Genomic DNA, 20,444 nt, shown 5'->3' on the forward strand with positions numbered 1-20,444 from the left:
TTCAAAACCTGAATTCCTTCAATGCCCTAATTCAATAAAAGGGGTTAAAAGGGGTTCCCAGTACCTTGCCTACCAGCAGATTGAGCAAACCTTAGCAAATTTCTGAATTGTTAAATTCAAACCCGAAAATCATACTTATGTACATCATGATATTCATAGCTCAACATCTCAACTCCAGGTATAAAAGTTAAAAGTACTAAAATCAGAATTTGACCAAGAACCAGCTTCCAATTAAGATGGACGTCACTGTTATCATCTGGCTGAGTTGAGTTCTGTATGAGGTACAAACAGCATATATAGTATAGCGTATATGTATCAATTACTAAGCAGCTTCTGTTGAAAGGTATGAGAAGAACAGCAGAGTGTGCTGTGCACTGAGCATACTATGAATGCAAGTCAGGTAAATGTCACACTAAGGTAGCCTGCAGAGTACCTAGTTTGCAATTTGAATTCACAAGCAGCCTGTTTGCAAATGCTGACCAAACAGTACTTGGACACACACCTAGAAATACACACATAAGTTCTGTGAATACCAGAAATCCCTCTGCAGAATTGACCGAACTGATTTATTTCACTAGAACTAATGTTTTATGTTTAAGTTGGTGGCCAACTTTAAAAATTGATCCATTATTCTAAAGCTTTCCCTGTGGTTTAACAGCTGGAGGATTTCCCTTTCCAAAACCAACAGTATATGCAAAATTATTAATGCAGCTGATCCAAAACACACCCAAATTGCAAGTCATTCCATGTTTACAGTACCACCACAAAGACGGCAAAAGCAGTTTAAACTAACAATGCTTCTTAGCTTTAATCCACTGTTCTTGCTTTCCTGGTTTCTGAAGCACATTCGGAATTCATGATGACCTTAACAGATTGAAGAACTGGGCTCAAACTATCAATGAATCTCAACAGGGACACATGTCAGGTTCTACACTTTGGCAGGAATAACCAGCTGCATAAATATAAGATGAGGAACACCTGGACTGCCAGTAGTATATGTGACAAGGACCTAGGAGTCTTAGTAGACCACAAGCTTAACATGAGTCAACAGTGTGATGCAGAAACAAAAAAAAGCTAATGCTATTCTAGGTTGCCTCAACAGAAGTATGGTGCCCAGATCAAAGGAAGTAATAGTGTGACTTTATTCTGCCTTGGGCTCCTTGATCACTGCAGATGGTGACAGCAGTCATGAAATTAAAAGACTGCTTCTTGGGAGAAAAGCAATGACAAACCTAGACAGCATCTTAAAAAGCAGAGATATCATCTTGCCGACAAAGGTCCGTATACTTAAAGCTATGGTTTTCCCAGTAGTGATGTATGGAAGTGAGAGCTAGACCATAAAGAAGGCTGATCGCCAAAGAATTGATGCATTTGAATTATGGTGCTGGAGGAGACTCTTGAGAGTCTCATGGAATGCAAGAAGATCAAACCTATCCATTCTTAAGGAAATCCACCCTGAGTGCTCACTGGAAGGACAGATCCTGAAGCTGAGGCTCCAATACTTTGGCCACCTCATGAGAGAAGACTCCCTGGAAAAGACCCTGATGTTGGGAAAGATGGAGGGCACAAGGAGAAGGGGACGACAGAGGACGAGATGCTTGGACAGTGTTCTCCAAGCTACGAACATGAGTCTGACCAAACTACGGGAGGCAGTGGAAGACAGGAGTGCCTGGTGTGCTCTGGTCCATGGGTTCACGAAGAGTCGGACACGACTAAACGACTAAACGACAACAACATTCTGCCTTGGTCAGACCCCACCTGGAGTACTATGTCCAGTTCTGGGCACCACAATTTAAGAAGGATTTTGACAAGCTAGAACATATGCAGAGGAAGGTGACCAGGATGATTAAGGACCTGGAAACCAAACCTTATGAGGAATGTTTGAGGGAGCTGCATATGCTTAACCTGGAAAAGAGACTGAGAGGAGATATGATAGCCATCTTTCAACATATAAAGGTCTGCCACATGGAAGATGGAGCAAGCTTGCTTTCTGCTGGGGAAAGGACCTGAAAGGTGTGCTTGGGTGGGGAGCGGGGGAGCAGATTTATTGCACAAGGACTCCTAACCAGCTATAATTGCACAACCTGAATTTGCCAACACACAACTGAATTCCATCAGAAAATACTGGCAGTCCCATGATTGGAGAGGTTTTCACAGCAGTTTAGAACTATGGACAAGGGGGAAAGCAGTTTTATCAGGCACTTAGACGACACTTCTCCAAACACAGCACTGATCACCTAGCACAGGCAGAAGTTAGGAAAATCTGAAAGGGAAAGCACAAAAGAAGTTTGTAAAGCTTTGTAATTAACAAGCTTGTGCATGTAACTCTGCCCTCTCCTGGAAGGAACTAAATACTGAACTGACTGCTAAGCACCAAAGCAGCAGCACCATGTTTACTAAATGTCACCTGTTGGAGAACAAGCAAAGGCATCATCCAGCAAGCTCATTACAAAAAGCCAAAGGTCGTCAAGTCTGAACTAGGTTTGGGCCAATTACTAACATGAGAAGCAATCGAGACATGACAAAGGAAAAAGTAATTTTCCACCAATAAGAAGCTTTATTTTGACCTATAATATGTCACTTAACTATTGTTAATCCAATATAGGAAGTGAACAAAACTATGCAGTTAATATTAGATTGCGTCAGCTTCTAGATGCCAGGAATACAAAGGAATGACTTTCAGAAAACAACTTCAGACAAACCTTCCTTTTGAACCTAACTCCAAGAGCTCTGCATTTGTCACTATACCCATGCGCCTTTACAGGATATTTTCATCCTAAATATTGATTAACCTAAAATAGCTATCTGAAATATCTATGAAACAAAATGCAGGCTTTCTAAGTGAGCATACTGCAGTGTAGCTAGACAGACACTGCCAAAGTACAACACTCACCTACATATAAATATTTCTTACGAAAGCTTTGCAGAATTATTAAGTCCTAGTACCCTGTTCGTTACAGCATGTGCCAACTGGACAATGTCCCCCATGGGGAGGTCCACCAGACATAGATGCAAACGTATATTCAGGTGGCAGGATAGAACTTAGGTAATTGGGTTATATTGATGCTGCTTTTCCCTTCATTTTTTATTTTGACTTTGGCTGTCCCTGGAATTTTGCTATTCTGCATGCTAGTTCCAGTCTTGTGGGGAAAACAGCATAGAATTGCAGAGTTGGACCCCCCAAGGTTGCAATGTCATGTAATAACTGAGATATATATGGCTATATATCTCAGTGATAGAGCACATGCTCTGTGTGCAGGTTCAGTTATTGGCATCTCTAGGTAGAGATCTCTAGGTAGAGGGATGCGGGTCGTGCTGTGGGTTAAACCACAGAGCCTAGTGCTTGCCGATCAGAAGGTCGACGGTTTGAATCCCTGCGACGGGGTGAGCTCCTGTTGCTTGGTCCCTGCTCCTGCCAACCTAGCAGTTTGAAAGCACATCAAAGTACAAGTAGATAAATACTTGGCGGGAAGGTAAATGGCATTTCCATGCGCTGCTCTGGTTCACCAGAAGTGGCTTTGTCATGCTGGCCACATGACCTGGAAGCTGTACACTGGCTCCCTCGGCCAATAGAGCAAGATGAGCGCCACAACCCTAGAGTCGGTCATGACTGGACCTAATGGTCAGGAGTCCCTTTACCTTTACCTTTAGGTAGAGCTAGGACTAGGAATGTTCCCTGCCTGAAACCCTACAGCAACCTTTCTCAAGCTTGGGCCCAAGATGTTGTTGGACCAGAACTCTCATCCTTCCTAATTAGAAGGACCAGTGGTCAGGGATGATGGGAATTTTAGCTGAACAACAGCTGGGGACCCAAGGTTGAGAAAAGCTGCCCTACAGCAGGGTTTCCCAAGCTTGGGTCACCGGCTGCTTTGGGACTACAATTACCATCATCCCTGACCACTGGTTTTGCTAGCTAGGGATGATGGGAGTTGTAGTCCCAAAGCAGCTGGAGAGCTCGAGCAAGGATGGCTAACATGTTGCCCTTCAGATGCTCTTGGACCAACTCCCATCATACAGACATAGGCCATGCTGGCGGGGGCCAATGGGAGCTGTAGTTTAGCAGCATTCAGAGTGTCACATGCTTGCCTCACACATCCCATGCCCTACACAGTGCTGCCACATTTGAAGCGCTTTCCTTCCCTCAAAGAACCATGGGCAGAGAGTTGCAGCTCCCAGCTTAACAAACAACAATGCCCAGAATTCTTTGAGGGGAGAAGGAAATGTGTTTCAAATGTGCTCTATAGAAAAAGTGTGCACGCAACCTAGCTGTACCCAACTGTGAGCTAGAAACGAGCCAGTGGTCTGATTAAGGCTGCTTGCTATGTTTCCAGTGGTCTGATTAAGGCTGCTTGCCATTAAAACAACAGAATCCCACCCCAAAAGGCCGGGAAACCAAAATTAAAAAGTTGGTTGTCTCAGTTCTTGAGACGAAAACCTTCACTATTTTTTAAAAGTGACTGAGATAAAAGATGCTATTAATACTAGGGCATTCGTCAGTTAATTCCCTAGGCCAGCAGGGGCCACTACCAACCAGCCCAGGCACAAACAATAATACAACCTGCCTCAAGTTGCTCTACATGTGTTCCCCTCACTCATCTACCTGTACCAGAAAGCTGGCTTCCAAGGGCAGCAGATTCCTATATTTTCATCGGGGAGGAAGAGCTCTCTGGAAACATATAAACACAGTGGCCCTTGGTTTCAGAAAGCCACTGTAAGTTTGGAGCACATGGCAGAGCTCAGCATCCTTTATGGATTCTCGTGTGTGCGTGCGTGTGTGCGTGCGTGTGTGTGTGTGTGTGTGTGTGTGCGACAGCCCCATTTCCTTGTTCGTCTCCCGGCAACTGTGGTACTTTCCCTGGGCTACTCTGAGAGGCTTTTGTTGCCAGATATTCTTTTTTATTTTACTGCATCCGCTAATCTCTCCCCTCTCTCTTTGAAAATGACAGATGTAAGCTCAGATCAGTTGCCTGACCCACGCCGTTCCTGCAAGACAAAGAAGTGTTCCCAGAGAGAATAAAGACCCGCTACACTGGATGCGCTTTCTCCCACCCCACCCCACCCCCTTTCCTCCCTCAAAGTCTCCAGGGGTTTATAAACCAGTTGAGGGAGAGGGAAACTGCTTTTTTTAAAAAAAGAAATAAAAATAAAATAAAATGAGCGTGGCACCACGTGGACTTAAAAAATAAAATAAAAAGGCACCAAGAAGCACCGCAGCAAGGATTAGCTCGCCGGATTTATCTCTCTTCTCTCCCCCCCCCCCGCATCCCTTTCCGAAGCCACACAGCTCTCCCTGCCAAAATTAATCTCTCCCGCGCCCCAAATTGAGGGATGAAATGCGCTTCCCTCCCGTGTGTGTGTGTGTTTGGGTGGGGGGAGAACCTGCCGGGTCTGGGTGCCGTGGGGCGGAGAGGTCTCTAGGGGGCACTGTTGCTCCGAGTTCCTCTCGCGGCCAGTCCAGCTCGCACGGCGAATATGCCTGTTCTCAGAAATGTCCTCTTCCACCCTGCTCCCTCCGCCCTTCATCCCCGGCTCTGCATCCTCTTCCCTCCCTCCCTCCCTCCTTCCCTAGTGCCAAGTGTCAGCCTCAGGAGGAATTAGCCATTGCAAAACCCCGAGGGAGTAGAAGAGAGCCGGTGTTGCAGAGCAGAAAATGCCAGGGTCTTTTCCACCGCTGAGCCTCTCTCTCTCTCTCTCTCTCTCTCTTTCCCCCTCCCGCGCTTTCCCACACCAGATACTGCAGTGGCTCTAAAGCAAACCTGCTGCACCCCTCTTTTTTGGGGGGGGGGAGACAGAAGGGGCACCTTGCTTCCGTCTCCTCTTTGCATGTTAAAAGGGGCAGGGAAAAGATGGGAAACCAGTTCGCCTCTCACATTAACCACACAATAAATGGCTACATTAGAAAGGAGAGGGATCTCAGCACAAAATCTGCAATACTGGATTTCTACCCAAGCAAATGATTCTCTCTCTCTCCAGACTCAAAAATTTAGTTCTGGTAGGAGAGGCACATTTGGAAAAGCCCCCTCCCCCTTTAAACACACACACACACACACACACACCCCTCCATATGATTTATTTCTGCAGAGAGACAGGAAAAGGAACACCCAATGTAAACCCCAACATTTGCAAGTACCCCACTTTTTGGGGTGGTGGGGAGGCAACCTCTGCGTTTCGACCCGCTCTCATAGCCCGGCGGGTGAGAGAAAGTATTGATAACCCCAGTATAACATCCCACCCTACCCCCCAACATTTACTTACAACGAGGAAATAAAAGCTGTTTTGTTTTTAAGCAGAAAGTTTTGCTGGACGGAAGAAGAAAAAACTTTGCATCTAATCACTGAGAGGAAACTTTTTTTAAAAAAAAGAAGCAAGCCACATAGAGAGCGCCTTTAATTGAAACCATCTCTGCAGTGGAAAAACACAGCCCCCCCTCTCCCCCTGTGTCCTATGAAATCATAATAAGAAGCGTGCAAAGGGGTTGCAAGAGGAAGAGAGCAGGGTTGTGGGAGGCTAGTATAAAATCCTGCAGACACTGGGACACAGTTTTGATACTATGGTTACTTGATCTGACCAAAACATGCAGCAAAGAGCAGTGACAACAACAATAGATCAAGCAGTAAAGGAAATTCCTTCCGGGATGGACAGAGTGGAGGGAGGAGAGCTGCTTGGCTGGAACGCTGAGACACGAGGCTCCGCCAATCAGCGCGCAGCAGCCAGCAGTTTCAAAATGCCCCTGCTCTCCCCACCTCCCCTCCCTTTCCCCTGCTCTACACAAGAATTGCTGAGACGTTTCTCTACACACGTCTCTGTAACCCTGAGTGTGCTGCAGCAGCGAGATTTCCAAGTCCCCCAACACAGACACACACACACACACACACACCACATTCCTCAGCCCTAAGCTGCACAAGTTGGAATCATAAAAATTCTCTTCTCCCCGCCCCCCCCCCCCCCGTTCTGGCTCTCTGCTAAAGCTTTTATGTGCAATTATATGGACAGACAGATCTACACTGTATGCATTGTAAAACAAAGACACCCAATGCAACTTGAGCCCCTTTAGGAGCAAGAAGGGTCAGTATGCAGAAAGGCCCTGTTTATTAATACTGTCAGGACTTGAGATCAAGAGACCGTGACGTAGGTGGTTTTTGCTAAATATTGGGGTGGGGGTGGAATTAACAAAACAATATACAGTATTAATATGGAAATGAGATACCATCAGTTCAGTGTATGTAGCGGACAATGCAAAGAGTTACATTTTTAAAAAAAGAGCACATGAAATTCATCACACCCACAAGCAAATTATAGCATTGCATACGTTTAAAAAAGTGACCAGGAGCCTATGGTTCAACAAAATGAGGCAGCCAACAGAGTCTAAATATGCTTGTTAACAGAATGAATTCTCTTGTATAGCTTTTGCAAAATAAGTAACCAAAATGTCGTGACATATGCCTAACTCCCAGCATAAAATCACAATAGCGCTGCACTCTAGTTGGTAGCTGGTACTTCATTATTTTTAACTGGGAATATCCCTATTTCTCCTACACTTTATGAATAACAAGATTGTATTAATTATGCATATACAGTAGCTGCAAGCAGATTGCTAGTTTCTTCATCTCTAAGTACTTGATTAAAAGAGAGAGAGAGAGAGAGAGCAAACAGACCATTCATACTCTTAAAAGAGCTTAGGCTTTTTCTGCAAACCACCAAAAAACTTCAAGGGCCCTACATTTTCCAAAGGGAAGGAACAAACATTTGTAGGATCTTTCACCCAGGCTGGAAAATGGCTAGGGCAAAAGAAAGGTTGAGGCAGTGGAAGAGGGGGGAGAGAAAAGATCAAAACTTGTTAGGTGCCTGCGTTGTGTTTACCATTCAGTGGCTTGACTTGCCTAATACACACACACCCTTTGTAATACTCTCCATGCAGCTGCTCCGGTAAACAGGAAGCTAGCAGTAGCTGGAGTGCCCAGCTTGCTGGTTTTTTGTTTTTGTTTTAATTTCTGAGACAGACAGACAGACATGCGCGCGCGCACGCACACACACACACACACACAAACTGACTGCCTGCGAAGTCTACTTTCCAGTCTTGACATTGAAAACACACACAAAAGCTGTCTCATTTCTTGCACATTCCTTCCAAAATAACACAATACTGAAAACATCAAATGGGAACTTGCAGGGAACAGGGATTTTAGAACCAAGTAGATCAAGTAAGGCATTTTCAGCACACAGGCATTTTTTTAAAAAAAGGTTGCTTACTTGATTCAAAGGCAGCAGTGACCATCAACCTACACCGGTCACCTTCTCTGCATGCATCAGCAACCAGTGCTATTTTTCTAGAAAAAGAGGTGCCGGAACTCACCAGGAACGCCTCCTTTGTTGTCTTATAATGGCAATGGCACCCACCTGAGAGGTGCCGGAACTGAGTTCCAGTGAGTTCCACCTGAAAAGAAACCCCACTGAACAGCAAATAAAGGGGTACACTGCTGGTAGAAAGTAGCACAGTTCATACAGTGGGGGTGGGCTCTCCTGAGCCACCCTGGGAGGGTCGTAGCTCAGTAGCAGAGCATCTGCTCCGCACACAGAAGGTCCCAGGTTCAATCCCTGGCATCTCACTCTAGCTAGTGTTGGGACCCTGTCCAAAACAGCTAGAGAGCTGCTGCCAGTCATTGTAGACAGTACAGAGCTAGCTGGACCAGTATCATGAGCATAAGACAGCTTCCAATGTTGTTTCTGTGCCTCACACAGTCAACTTTTATGCAAGGTCTTCTCAGACTTTCCTCCTTCCATAGTGAACGAGGATGATGAGGTCACTGAGAAACAAGAGGGAGGTATTCACATGCTCAGGGGAAACTGGGCTGTCGTGTACTGTTTACAGAATACAATACAAACATACCTTAAGTGGATGCCGACGCCACCCAAAAAACTCACTGAAAACAGAGCATCCTAATTAGCCAAGGAATATTGCCATCCAGAAAAGAATGAATGGAAACAGAGAAGGATGGGACAGAATGGAGTATCCTGAAGCGAGGCATGACTGGCCCTCTAAACTCCGCAAGTTTAGTATACATTGCAACATTTCATTGCAGCCAACACTTATTTATGTCCAATGCTAAACCACAACTCTGGGAAGAAATGCCATAAGGTTGCACCTTCATATTTCTGCGGGTCTATATATCTATGTGGATGGATACCTGACCTACAATGGATGTTATCCAGCTGCATCCTTCTGAACCTTGGGAACTGGTTGCCTGGTAGAATCATCTGCTGACAGCAATACTGAGCAGAAGCGAGTTACAAAACAAACAACTGCAGACAACAATTAAAGTATCTCTGTATCTGTAGTGCTGCCTACCCCTTAGGGTTATAGCACTGTGGGACCCAGACTTTAAAGAAAGTAACAGGCTCGGCTGTTGGGCCTGTCCTGTGGCGTTAACTGGCGTCAAGATATTCCTCAGACATGCACCAGTAATTACGTTCTGTGCCGTAATGATGCTGAGGAATTGCTAGAGATGTGAGACTTAAGTCTTACAAAGCCTGTTTTACCACTTGGCTTATAATTACTATTTGGGAGGCAATGAGATCAGGATGCAGATCTCTGTTTCAAGCTTTACTCTCAATTCTGTGCATGCTTACTTGAGAAAGTAACCCCTTTAAATAGTATTTGCCTTTGAGTAAACGTGCATACTGTATATGATTGTGCTGTAGAACTCCAAAACAGAATGATTACATTTGACAAATCAGCTCTTATTCCCAACCAGCAAATTACTCCAGCTACTGCAAAGTTCATTGAAAATTCACTCTTCCAGGTTCCAAAAAGTAAAAAAAATAAAAATCCAGTTCAGGAAAGTTCCATATCCCATTCCAAGATTGTCCCTTCCACTTTACAGTAGAGTGGCTCAAATTCCCACTGAAATTGCTATGTGGACACAAAGTGCGAATGGCATTATCTGTACAGGATGACACGATACACTGTGTGTGACTATAAGCACACAAGCTGCTTGCTGCAAAGACTGGGCAATACCTGCCTGCCACTACGGTATGTCCAGCCGTCAGGAGGAGTCCCTTACAATCCAACCTGATCCTATCCTGTAGGTGGCAGTCTCAGCAACAGGTGAACAGTGGTGCTTAATTCAAGTCTCCCATCTAAGGAAAAGCTTGCTGTATTACTCAGAAGTATGCTACTTAGGGAAAGCTGCATCTCCATGGTTTCATTTCCAGGAGTTGAAATCTCCATGACGGACCCGTTTTTCACTCTGTGCTTTCTTTGTGAGCAGAATCAATAAACCCCGGATGCAAAACTATGTACGGTAGACAAACATCACACATGTAACTGGTAAACATCACACATGTAACTGGTGTGTCGCAGAAAAAGACAGGCAAAGAATCCTATCCATAACAAGAGCCGCTGAGGAAGTGCTGCTGACCAGATCTGTGGGTTCATCTCACTTCCCTCCGTGCAAATATGTGTGCGCGTATGGCCAGGACATGAACAAGAAACCAAATATTGCCTAAAGCAGACATAAAATCAGCACTCTAATCTAGACTGTATAGTCTACAAGCACTTTGAGGGTTGGTTGGCTTGTCTGACACATAGCTGTTGTGAATTTCAGAGCCAAAGTACAGTACACATGACATTGAAACATGATGGTTGTCCCTGCCAATCATTTTCCCTTCTTTATTTTTTTTAACGTGTAAATTCCAGCTGCTGGGGGACCCAATCAGGACTGACCATAATGCAAAAACGGAGGGCAGGTTAACCCTTTCCTCCTGTGCCATGATCCCAATGTAGAAGCTATTGGTCATGAGGGGGAAACTCCCTCTTGCCACAATAGATTAAACGCACACATACACACATTGGCCTTGATTAGACACTCCCACCTCAGAGTTGCAGCAATAAAACTGCTGGCACATTTGCAAAGCTAAGCAAGATCTGGCATGGTTTCAGACTGGATGGGGAACGGTGTGTTGAGATTCCTGCGTTGCAGGGGGTTGGACTAGATGACCCTCAGGGTCACTTCCAACTCTACAATTCTATGATAATTCAGATACATGCATGCAATGTTAAATCACGTGTTTTAACATTACAGGTATCTTGGCTCCTTGTTAATATTTTCAGATATGTTTTTTTGGGGGGGGAGGGGAAACGATATATTGCACATTCTCCACACTTTAACACAAGTGTTTTAATGAAGCAGGTTGTTTATAGCACTGCATGTGAGCCACATAGCCCTCTAATAGTGATCTCAGGAAATTTAACTCAGCAAGCACACAGTTGTCTTTTTATATCTGCTACAAGCACTGGCACATTGATGTGACTGGTGTTTTGACCACAAGAAAGGCAGCAGTGTGCAGTGGACTGGACAAGTCTACCCAGCAGCAGGGCTCACTCCAGAGGGTGCTCACATATTGCCTGGTCACCTCACCTCAGAAAGGAAACTGTAGATCTAGAAAAGGTTCTGGAAAAAGGAGGCAAAGAGAGCAAGGGGCTGGAGCAGCTCCTCTATGAGGAAAGGACGCAACATTTGGGAAAAGAAAAGGAGGACATGCTAGAAGTGCATAAAATGATGGAAATTATGCACGGCCTGGAGCAGGCATCTGGTGCTGCGCTGCCCATTTCCAAAATGTCTGCAGCGCCAGAGATAGCTTCTGCACAGCCGTGGACATGCACAGAAGCCATTTCCAGTGTTTGGGACATGGGCAGCGCGGCACTGGAAATCGCTTCTGCGCCTGTGCGGCCTATGTCTGACCCACGGACCATAGTCTGCGGGAATCCTCTGGCCCACGGGCAGAAAACATTGCTGATGCCTGGTCTGGAGGAAGTGGGTGGAGTAAAGTTCCCCCCTCTCTCTCTGCTGGACAATTTAGGGCGGACAAAAGAAAGAATTTCACACAATGCATAGTCATACTATGGAATCTGGTTGCCTATTGCGAGAAGAGGATGCTGGACTAGCTAGACCTTTGGCCTCTTACATCAAGACACTTCTTAAGTTTTTTAATGCACCACTTCTGGTCCAGATTCCAGCTCTATTTGCTGATGAATCTCAAGAGGACAACCATTCTTCCTAAAAAGAAATGTGTCACTATAGGGAGGGCTTGGAAAGACCCCAAACCGGTATTGTTCCAAGGACTTCCACCATCCTAGTCTTACCTCATCAACCATGGTACCACAAATGTCACATTGCCCAAACGGGGCTTTTGAACACATACTCCACAAGCAACATGCCTACGTATGGGGCCACAAGGGATAAAAGCACACTCTCAAAGATTTTCCTTAGACATGGGCTACAAAATGCAGTTGTATTGGTTTGCATGAAGATAGCTTTTGGCAGAGCCCCTAACAAGAAAAGTTTAACTTTGATATTACTAACATAAAATGTGTGTGTGTGTGTGTGTGTGTGTGTGTGTGAAAGAGAGAGAGAGAGAGAGAGAGAGAGAGAGAGAGAGAGAGAGAGAGAGAGAGAGAGAGAGCGCTTCTGTAAATATCTGTAACCTAAAGGAAGATATTCTGGGTTCTGTATGTTTTACTCCTGAACTGTTTCTTCTGCCCGTCTTCCTTCTCCCTCTCTCTCTCTTCCAGTTCCCCAAAGCCATAAATCACATCCCTGCCCCCACCCCAGCCTCCCTCTACAGTCTTTCCCCCAACAAAGATGCAGGCTGCCTAAATGAAGAACAGTCTCTCTTTAACTCGGCTTGAATATTTGCAAGCGTTTTAGGGAATCAGGTAAAGATTTCAGCCTCTCCAGACAGCGTCTGGAACACCTCCTTTGCAAGACTTCATTTAAATGCAATCTGCGCTCAGCGTTTCCCACTGCCACTGAGGTGTGGAAGTCTCGCAGAAAGCAAAAAAAAACCCCGTCCAAGTAAATCCTTACCCCAAAAAGGGGAGTAGAAAGACTAACAGATGACACAGACAAGTTTTAAAATAAAATCCAACTCATCTACATTGGGGTGGGGGGTGAGAATGTGACAATTTGGAAAATGTTAAGCCTGTGACATAGTGCGAATCATTGGACACAGATTCATATAGAATATCATTCTGTGCAGCATTAGCAGAAATGCAGGTAACTGAGGTCCCTACATAAGGCTTAATCTGACTAATAGCCCCCCAAAACAACAACAACAACAACAACCCAGGACTCAATTTCATAATTAGTTTCTAGTGCCAGGACGGAATCTGTGAACATGTGGTGTGCCTCTGAGCATGTTCGGAGCGTGTTCCCCCCCACAAAAACAGCAAACAAATGCAATTAGGGTTAAGGAACAGGCATTCCAAGACAATGGTATGGCATTCTAATTTTCCTGAACCCTGGACTCTCTTAGAAATTCATCCCTGCTTTTAACGCAAACAGTGGAATGACAGCCTGCCCAAGTATGTCTGCATTAATGCCAGCTGGTGCTCTTCCCCCTTAACCTATTGTTCTCCAAATTTGACCACAAGGAGATTCCCTGCTAGGAATAGGCAAGAGTGTTTAAATTCTAGGACTACTATTCATTGGCTCTTATTCCAAACAAACAACAAAACAAACAAAGAGCAAGCACAAATGGGACGGAACTGGAATGCTCAGCTACTGCTTCTGGGTTTTGATTACTTAAACATTTAGATACTGATCATGGTAAAAAAAACAACAACACAAATATAAAGGAACTGCATTAAGGTTGCTGTAAGAAATTGCTTAAGAAGAGGTATGCAACTATCTGAAAGAGGTCCAAGGGATGGGAAAATAAAACTGTTGATACTGGAACGCCACTCCCACTCTCTGTCTTGAACCATGTGGTTCTTCTGCTCTGTTCCTCTCTCTGCTGCCATCTAGCAAGGAGGTGGTACAGGGTCCCCCACTTGCCTTGCGTTCTCTGCACCCTCCCAGGCAATTGTGTGGAATGGGCCAGAGAGACAGGGCTAGTGGGGAGGGAACTGGAAGCCCACAGAGGGAAGATTCCCCCAAAGCCCTCCAAAACCTGGAGTCAGCACTGCCTGCATGGTGTGGAAAAGTTGATAGGGGAAGTTGCCTTCTCCCCCCCCCCCATATAATAATACTAGAACTGAAAGGGACGTGCAATCAAACAGGCAGTGGCAGATGATTCAGGACAGACAGGCAAGAGACATGCAACATCAGATGATTCAGGATAGATGGAGAAAGGGATATAATTTCTGCACACAGTCAGGGCCACCTTACCCATAGGCGCTAGGGGTGCGGGGCACCTGGGCACCGGGCTCTCAGGGGCGCCAGTGCCACAGCGGGCTCTTCTGCTGTGCGCGGCTCTGCACCACAAGTTCGGGGGCGACCGAGCCAGCGAGATGCTGAGGCGGCCAGCCTGCTCCGCCCTCCTGCACGCCTGGGACTGGGCAACCGGGGTGGGGTGGGGCCGCCAGGTGGATCTTTGCACCCCGGCGCCACATATGCTTAAGACAGCCCTGCACACGGCGCATTGTTCATATATGGACGTCAAAGTAAGAAGATGACCACTAGAATGGATGCCCTTAGAGCAGGCATGTCAAACCTGCGGCCCTCCAGATGTTTTGGACTACAATTCCCATCTTCCCCAACCACTGGTCCTGCTAGCTAGGGATCATGGGAGTTGTAGGCCAAAACATCTGGAGGGCCGCAGGTTTGACATGCCTGCCTTAGAGGATGTCATGGAGGAGAAATCCACGTCGTCAAGTTCTGATGATCATGTGGAAACTCAGATCAGAAGAAGGCTGTAGCCTTCATATAGGCACCTGTCTGGCCTGTTGCTGGATTAGGTGAAATCTTGACCAGATCCACCAGGCTTCTTCTCATGGCAGGATGTGGGAGGAAAGCAGCAGCTCCAAGTGTACTGCCAGGAATGTAGGTTAACATAACCAGAAATACACCCCTGCTCAGCATTTGACTAATCTTCCTGAGGGCTTCAGCGTCATTTCAAACCCTAGTCCTCAGGCTTAGATGTCAGCTGGTAACCAACCCAGTGAGTTGGAAATATTAAACATCCATCCAAAGTTGCACATGATGCACTCCCTCATTAAGGTCCAAACAAATGGCCTGTTAGCATGTTTGGCCATGAATTTCAACCAATCTTAGTCATGAAGGTCCTAATACCCTTCCTTACTTTTGCTTTCTCATCCTCTGCAATCTCACTACCTTGTCACTGGCTGATTTGCCCAAATATTGCAGAGAAGCTGCTCAGCACCTTCTTTTTGAGAACTGTAACAGTCAATACAGGCTTTTCTAGGTATGTCACTCAAATCACACAAAGGAGAGAACTACATCCTACTATTTGCTCCACAATTAGAACTTCTGGGGACTGACTCACTGTGTGGTAGAAACCTATACTGCTATCTGACTAATGCCATAAAAAGCAATGGTTCCCAGCCTTTTGGGTATGATAACTCCCCATCCAAATTTACTTTGTACGGTGACCCATTTATTATCAGATGAATTTTGGACCTTAGGAACAGATAGCAGGACTGAGCAAACTGGGAAAGAAAGTTAAGTACTGTAATACATTTTTGTCTTCATAGTTTGGCTTCTGTACAGGCTCCCCTATGTGCCTGTAGCATTTATTTATTCACCGTATCACACAGGTCTTGTAGTAGGATTTTAATATCATTTACACTCTACGTAAATGTGCTCTATGTGGGGCTACCTTTGAAGGTGACCCGGAAACTGCAACTAATCCAGAATGCGGCAGCTAGACTGGTGACTGGGAGCGGCCACTGGGACCACATAACACCGGTCTTGAGAGATCTACACTGGCTCCCAGTATGTTTCCAAGCACAATTCAAAGTGTTGGTGTTAACCTAAATGGTGTTGACCTAAACGGCCTCGGTCCTGTATACCTGAAGGAGCGCCTCCACCCCCACTGTTCAGCCCGGACACTGAGATCCATCCAGCGCCGAGGGCCTTCTGGCAGTTCCCTCATTGCAAGAAGTGAGGTTACAGGGAACCAGACAGAGGTCCTTCTCGGTAGCAGCACCCGCCCTGTGGAACACCTTAATTTTAAAAGAAATCTGAAGGCAGCCCTGTTTAGGGAAGCTTTTAATATTTAATGCTGTATTGTTTTAATATTCAATTGGGAGCCACCCAGAGTGGCTGAGGAGACTCAGCCAGATGGGCGGGGTATAAATATTATTATTATTATTATTGTTGTTGTTATTGTTATTATTTAACTGCAGTAGCCTTCCCCAACAACCCTTTGGATGTAGTTGAACTCCAAATCCCATAAGCCAGCAAGGCCATGATCAGGGATGATGGGAGTTGGAGTCCAACAACATTTGGGTGAGGAAGAGTGAATTATGGCAACAGCTAATGAGTACCTGAGGATATTAGCTCACACACGATCACATTCTCTGTATCAATCACCTTGGAAATAACTACCAAGTCCACTGCCCACAACTTGCAACATGCACTTCATCCGTTCAAAGGACTTGGAAGAGTTTGGTGGTGGAGACTCAGATTTGAAAAGCACAGGCCACCTGTCCATTTCAAGGCAAGAAACATCATCTCTATCCAGATGCCAAGAGATGACGTCCGTACTAACAAAGCAGGTTTGAGATATATTGGAAGAGCCTCAGAGCAGCACAGTGGTGATTGTGAAACTAAACGGCAAGTGCAGACGATTCTGGTCTCAAGGCCACCAAAGGCAATGCCTGAATGGCTGAGATTTGATCTTGTATCCATTTCCAAAACTTCTAGTCAATGCACCAGATGGATACTTGCTTACGGTTCACTGGTTTCCAAGAGCCCGCTCTGTATCATCTGAATTTGCTCAGGAATATGTTGCTTTAAATAGCAAATCTAGCTGCCTTTCCTAGCACATGCATCATGGGACTGAAGCCTCAGCCGCAACACTTGGAACTGTGTAGCTAAGGAAGAAGTATACAGTTATGGGTCAGTAAGTACAGCCTCCCAGAGCTCTGATTTGCAAAGACTGCTCTAGTTTGACATAATAATTCCAGCTCCTTATTCAAAGCTGCCAGCCCCTCGCTGCTTCTCTCTTGGGCACACTTCCCGCTCTAGGATCTACGCAGAGCATTCGCTTTTGCTGTGAGGTAAGCAGCATTGTGTGATAAGCACAAACTCGACAGCCCTGGGGAGGCCAGTACTGGGCAGTGGGGAGGGGAAAGGGCCCCAAAACCAGCACTGTTCAAAACTGCTGCACGGTTCAGACAGAAGTCCAGCTCTCTTTTTGCAAAAGGGTATGCTTCAGATATTCAAGTTAAAATAGAAATAGCCCAATCTCCTTTAGCACTCCCACCATACTTTTAAAGCTGAATTCACAAACAGTGAAAGCTACATGGAAGACCTTTACTGCTATCACAATCAGTAGCCCAATAGTCTCAAGATGTTTGTTGTAAAGCGTGTTACTTCCTTTGAAAATAATGAGATTTATTATTATTGCTACCGCAATTTTATTAGTTAGAAAACTGCAAAGGGAAAGTTAGAATTTGCTCATGTTCTTGTCCAAGGCAGAATGTCAAGACAATTTGCTACAGGCAACACTCCTCTCTGGTGAGCCATGCTGCCGCTATGTATCTGTGTCTTTAAGTGCAGCTTTTGTTTTTTTCACAGATTGCTTCCAGGGGAGGCCTGATCTGGATTGAGTTCCCACCATAGCAAGCAGTAAAGGATTAAAGCTTCCTTACCTTCCCATGTTGGGGAGGTCCAGGACTGGGACCCTGCAATTTAAGTGAAATGGTGGCATATATTTTTTTAAAGGCAGAGATATGTAACTAACATATTGTTGAACTTGATTCTAAATAGTTCATATATACAGCTCCAGTTATCATTCAGGGCCAAACTATACATTAACAACATTATCATCATCATCATCACCATTATAACAATAACTTACAGATTCACCTTACACCCAAAGGTCTCAAGGTGATTTACACAGTAAACAAGGAAATCTTGAAAACATACAACAACTAAAAGTGATCACACTATGTATCCACACACACCCATAATGTTGTCACGGGTGGTCACCATAAAACAGCAAGGAGTGAGGGACCAATAGCTATCAACGTACAAGTGCTTCGGGACATAGAAAAATGATGTTACACTTGGAGTTAGGTATGCCTTGCAGGTGGAGATTGTTCCAGAGATGGGAATCCACTGTAGAAAAGGCAGTGTGGTGTAGTGGTTAAGAGCAGTGGACACGTAATCTGGTGAACCAGGTTCGCATCCCCACTCCTCCACATGCAGCTGCTGGGTGACATTGGGCTAGTCACACTTCTCTGAAGTCTCTCAGCCCCACTCACCTCACAGAGTGTTTGTTGTGGGGGAGGAAGGGAAAGGAGAATGTTAGCTGCTTTGAGACTCCTTCAGGTAGTGATAAAGTGTGATATCAAATCCAAACTACTCCTCCTCCTCCTCCTCTTCTTCTTCTTCAATGGGAGCAGTAACAACTGTTCAATCATATGTCTTCCCTATTAATGTACGGTAAATATCCCTTCTTATTTTTAGATCATAGGGGAGCTGAACTGTCCCAGCCACTTCTCCATGGTTTGTCACGCCAAGCCAGCTCCTGTATTAGAAGCTGGTCAGAACAGGAGAAAAGTGCCTGGGATGATATTAACTTTTTATTATTATTATTATTATTCACTTCTTCACAAGTGACTCAAAGTGACTTACAATGTAAAATCAAACATTAAAACCAAGTAGAAGAAGAAAAAACCTAAAATGTTCACATAGAGACACAGAGGCAGATTCAACTCAACTCTTTTTGGTTGGATATTAGTGGAGTTGAAAGACTTTAGTTTAGAAAAAAGGTGAGTGAGAGGTGACGTGAGAGAAATTTGTAACATCATGCATAGCATGAAGAAAGTGGATAGATAAAAGTTTTTCTGCCTATCTTATAACACTAGAACTTGTGGACATCCAATGAAGCTGAATGTTGGAAGATTCAGGACCGATAAAAAAAAGTTACTTCTTCCTGCAGTACATACCGGTAGTTAAGCCTTGGATCTCCCTCTCACAGGAAGCAGCGATGGCCACCAACCTGGACTGCTTTGAAAGAGGACTGGACAAATTCACTCAGGAGAGAGCTATTGATGGGTACTAGTCACAATGGCAGCTATGCTTCTGAATACCAGTTGCTTGAAATCACAGGAGGGGAGAACATGCCTGTGCTGTAATCCTGCTTTCAGGTTTCCCACAGGCACCTGGTCAATGTGAGAGCAGGATGCTGGACTAGATGGGCCATTGGCCTGATCCTGCAGCCTCTTATTGCCTTAACGCACCCCACTAAAAAGATGAGCAGAATAAGAGGCTACAAACATACTAAGGTAGCCTCTAGATTAAGATCCAAAGGCCTAGGTGAATGAATATATTTCTGCTGAGTGCCTTAAAACGGATAATAATGACACTGGGCTTACGTCCTTGGTAATAGCATTTGATGAATGGGGAGCCACCAATGAGGAGGCTTATTCTTGTACCACCACCCTTATATCTCCCTCTGAGGGAGGCACAGAAAGAAGGGCTTCAGATGATAAACACAGAGTTGGGGCTGGCTCATGTAGGTAGAAGTTGTCCTTGAGGTACTGGGATCTACAGTAACCTAAACTAGAATATGATTCAGCTCAGTACATAACAGGGAGGGTTAAGACTTCTGAGGGATGGGGAAGCTAACCTATTAATATCAAAGTTCGAGATTCTTCATTAACACCCCATCAAATATGGACAGAATTTAAACACACACCTACAATCCACATACAAATCCTCCTTCCTGTCTTTTTCAGACTTTGCATTTTGCAAGGAGCTTCCCTTCTCCTCCCCCTTCATATTTTTTTTAAGTCACAGAATTCCACAGTTCAGCTCTTTTCTCCAGCCTACTGCCAGAGCCAGTTATCACACAATATCCAATCCAATCAGGAAAGACTGGATACTCCTTTTTCTGCCAGAAAATTATCAGATGGAGACACACTGAGTTTTCCTGATAGGATAATCAGGAGACTGCTTAGTACCATGACCCACCTATGCCTTGGGGTGAATCCAGCTTGGATTCCACACACACACACACCCTCCATCATATCCAATCTGGAATTTCTTCCGCTGTCTCTCTCGCGGCAAAAGAGAGAACCAGCTCCAGAAGTGTCAAAATTATACCTCTCCATGCCTTCCCAAGGAAACACTTGTAGTGAAAACGAATCACACACAGCTTGTGGAAAGTTGCTTATATTATAATGTTTAATACAAAATGTAAGTAGTTTGATTTTTTTTTTTTTGGTGTGCAAAAAATGGACTACTACACATGAAAAGAAGTAGAGCAGGTCCCACCAAGGAGTCAAATTGTCAGCCCCAAGCATTGAAGATACTGCTGTCTACACAAGTGGCACTTTACAGTCGTACCTTGGAAGCCAAACTGAATCTGTTCCGGATGTCCGTTCGACTTCAAAAACATTCAGAAACCAAGGCGCAGCTTCCGATTGGCTGCAGGAAACTCCTGCAGCCAATAGGAAGCTGCAGGAAACT

The 20,444-nt window shown here is 45.0% G+C and overlaps 1 protein-coding gene across 4 annotated transcripts in view; it reads right to left on the reverse strand.

The window, feature by feature from the left end:
- The window catches only part of ACOT11 (acyl-CoA thioesterase 11), a 112,588-nt gene that overhangs the window by 69,056 nt on the left and 23,088 nt on the right, over positions 1–20,444 (reverse strand). Inside the window, exon 1 of one of the 4 annotated variants that reach the window (XM_088674026.1) lies at positions 6,256–6,284. The exons of the other annotated variants lie outside the window; for them this stretch is intronic. The gene's annotated coding sequence lies outside the window, so the exon portion shown is untranslated. Of the gene's footprint in view, positions 1–6,255; positions 6,285–20,444 lie in introns of those variants that run through there. 4 annotated transcript variants of the gene reach the window in all.

The sequence above is a fragment of the Zootoca vivipara genome, chromosome 7, assembly GCF_965207765.1.
Source record: "Zootoca vivipara chromosome 7, rZooViv2.hap1.1, whole genome shotgun sequence".
NCBI classification, from domain to species: Eukaryota; Metazoa; Chordata; class Lepidosauria; order Squamata; family Lacertidae; genus Zootoca; species Zootoca vivipara.